This window comes from Arachis ipaensis, chromosome B09, assembly GCF_000816755.2.
Source record: "Arachis ipaensis cultivar K30076 chromosome B09, Araip1.1, whole genome shotgun sequence".
NCBI classification, from domain to species: domain Eukaryota; kingdom Viridiplantae; phylum Streptophyta; class Magnoliopsida; order Fabales; family Fabaceae; genus Arachis; species Arachis ipaensis.
Window position 1 is genome coordinate 26,974,271 of NC_029793.2, and position 3,790 is coordinate 26,978,060.

The following is a 3,790-nucleotide window of genomic DNA, read 5'->3' on the forward strand; positions in this document are numbered from 1 at the left end:
ATATATATATATATAATATAAATAAATAAATAGGGGATAAAATTACCCCAATGTTAAGTTTAATAAAAGATCAATGCTTATGTGATAAAATTAAAGAAAATTTGATGCTTGAGTATGTAATGCAAAAGTGGAGATTTTGGGTAGCTAGGCATGATTTTAGAATTACATAGAGTGTGTGTGTGTTAGGTAAGAGCTTAGGTTAGTCAAATATTCATATTATAGCTCATTTGGCCATACATATATCCTCACCCTTACCTTAGCCCCATTACAACCTTGAAAAGACCTCATGATGTTTGCATTGGTATACTAAGTATTTGTTGATTAGTTAGATGAAGAACAAAGTTTTAGAAAGCATGACTAGAGAAGAGTAGAGTGATCAAACCTAGACACTTGAGAGAGTTAGAGTGGTATACACCACTAGTGAGGGTTCAATGCTTGATTCTATGTTCCCTGCTTTCATGAGCTATCTTCTTACAAGTTTACTTGTCTTTACTATATGATTTGAATTAGTAGAATCTGATTTATATTTGTCTTGGAGAACTTGTTTACTTTTAACCAAGTAGATAGAAACATCTTAGCATATAGTTGCATTCACATTCATAAGTTGCATTGCATTGCATAAGTTCTACCATTTTGCCTTCACTCTTATAGTTTCTCTTGAGCTTAGCATGAGGATATGCTAATGTTTAAGTGTGGGGAGATTTGATGCACCACTATTTCGTGGTATATCTTGTGCTTAATTGTGTGGATTTCATCCACTATTCTCACATTTATTCATAGAATTCACATGTTTTGCATTTTCCTTCCTGATTTTGTGCTATGATTGAAAACATGCTTCTTTGGCCTTAACTTTGCTATGTTTAATCCTCTCTTATTACCATTCGATGCCTTGATATGTGCGTTAAGTGTTTTCAGGATTTATAGGGCAGGAATGGCTTAGAGAATAGAAAGGAAGCATGCAAAAGTGGAAGGAATACAAGAAATTGAAGGAATTGCTAAGCTGTCCAGCCTGACCTCTTTGTACTAAATCGACCATAACTTGAGCTACAGAGGTCCAAATAAGGCGGTTTCAGTTGCGTTAGAAAGCTAATATCTGGGACTTTGAAATGATATGTAATTTGTCATAGTTGCCATTCTGTTAGGCGACGCGCACGCGTGGATGACGCGAACGCGTGACCTGGCGAAAGTTCAATCCCCGCGTACGCGTGGATGACGCGTACGCATGACAGAGCGACGTGCTGGACGTATCAGAAATTGCTGGGGGCAATTTTTAGGCTGTTTTTAACCCAATTTTTGACCCAGAAAACACAGATTAGAGGCTACAGAGTGGGGGAATCCATTCATTGAGTCATACAACATTCACACTTTCCATTATTCACAATTTAGGTTTTAGATGTAGTTTCTAGAGAGAGAGGCTCCTCTCTCTAGGTTTTAGGATTTTTCTTAGTTTTTAGGTTTATTTCTTTCCAATTCCAGGTTCAATGTTCCTTTAATTTAGTTTTCTTATACTTTTATTTATTCTATTACTTTAATTTATTCTCTTCCCTTATTAATTTATTAATGCAAAGAGTATTTTTTTCTATTTAATTTCTTTATTTGCTTGATTATCTCAATTCAATTTCAATTATCATGTTTTCTTTCTGCTCCATTTACATGCATGCGAAATTGGCATCCATGTCAATGGAGTAGGCTTCCAACTTGACTTTGGAGTTGATTAATATTTAGAAACCCTTGAGTTGGAAGATTCAAGAGTTAATTTTGATTGGAATCTCTGGCCACTAACGCTAATCCTTCCTAAGGGAGAGGATTAGGACATGTGAATAGAAGTTGGCTCCCTACTTGACTTTCCTTTATTTGGTAAGGATTAACTAAGTAGAAACAACAATCTATTATTATTAATTCTGAGAAATCCAACAAGGATAGAACTTTCAATTAATCTTCTTCTAGCCAAGGCTTTTTATTTTAATTGCATAAAACCTCTTGTTAATTTTCATTGTTTTAATTTATAATTATTTATTTTTCTATTCTCCAACTCTAAAAATTCTTAGAAAACTCATAACCAATAACAAGAACACCTCCCTGCAATTCCTTGAGAGACAACCCGAGGTTTAAATACTTCGGTTTATTTTTATTGGGTTTGCTTAAGTGACAAACAAGATTTTGTATGAAAGGATTGTTTTTAGTTTAGAAACTATACTTGCAACGAGAATTTATTGTGAATTCTTTACTAGCAAAAATCCGTTCGTCATTTGCCTATCTTTTGACGGTATTGCTTTAATTTGCATTATCATGTTATTTTCAGGCTAGCAACTCTTGAGGCTTTTTTCCTTTTCATTTCTGTTATGGCAGCATTGTTTTGTTACATTTTGACCTTAAATAAAATGTATCTATAATGTGTATTCTGCATGTTATGTGTTCATGCGGATAAATAAGTGTTATTGAAGACAAGCAATTGGTGCTTCTTTTAAGAAGGGAAAGAAACACACTTTTGGTTTTGGAGCAACATTCAATCTGTTTTCTTATTATTATTGTACCCGTTTATCTGTTAATTTTAGTCAAAGGATGCAGACCACAGATTTTTCTTATGTTTTTTCATATAAACCATTTCATCACTTTTCAAACTCACTCTCCGAGTCCATCTAGGTTCCTCCTTGATCAACTCAATTGGAATTGGAAAGCTCAGCCTAAGTTCAATATCATTTTGGACAATGATTCTAGATAGGGTTAATACAAATAACTTGTTGCATATTTGTAGTCCTTACTATAGGGAAGCGATTCTGTGAATTGATATTTCCAGGTATTCTTGGTTGACAGTGTACCATACGTAGCTTAATGAAAGAGGCAAAGAGCTCTTATATCAGATGGTGTGTTTAGGAAGCATTGAAGCCATTCACAAGTCGTCTTCATCTAAGCGATTTCGCTTTTAGCATAGTTGATCCTTGATACAAACATCCACATGTTTAGATTAAATTGCTTTAATCCTACTCTTTTCTTTTCTCCTTTAGCTAATAATATATTCTAAGCTAATAATATATTGTACCCAAATTAACTAGACACTGTAGTATGTCTAACTAATGCCCAATTAATGTGTTGGTATGTAATTTGTAGAAAAGCTTTCTGTCAGATCTTATAAACTTTGTTTTATAATTATGGTCTATATAGTTCCATTCCAATTCATTGTTAGTCTTAATTGTGATATTTCTTCTGTTTGCTTTCCAGTACTCTTACATTTGCTTATTATTGATGTTGTTGTAGACTAGATGAGGTGAAAGCTTAGAGAGCTCTAGAATGCCCTTGCATTGTTGACTTACAAACTGGTTCCTGCGGCTTTCAATTTTTGGAGGCGTTTCTCAGATTTCTAAAGAGAGCATTGCTGAAGAAAAAGTAAGTTCCAAACTTGGTCTAAGTAACCCTGTTAGTGTTAGCATGTAATGATGTATTTATTACTTCATAGTTTGTGTCATTTTATTTATTTATTTATTTATTTTATTAAAGTAGACTAGATGTCACATGTGTCTTTTGTATGAACAAGCATTGAGCAAATTCAATTTATTGGTTTTGTTTAATTAGTTATTTAATTTACAATTAAGTTTGTTGCTATATTAAAAATATATGAGAAAGAGGAGCATTCAAATCCTGCTGTTCCTCCTGCTCATCCCTCATTACCTCCTCAACCTAGTGGATCTTCTGAGCATAAGAATCGACTAGAGATATAGGAACATTTCATTCCAATCGAAGGGATAGAGAAGTATGCGAGATGTAAAACTGCAACAGTCAAATAAAATATGTG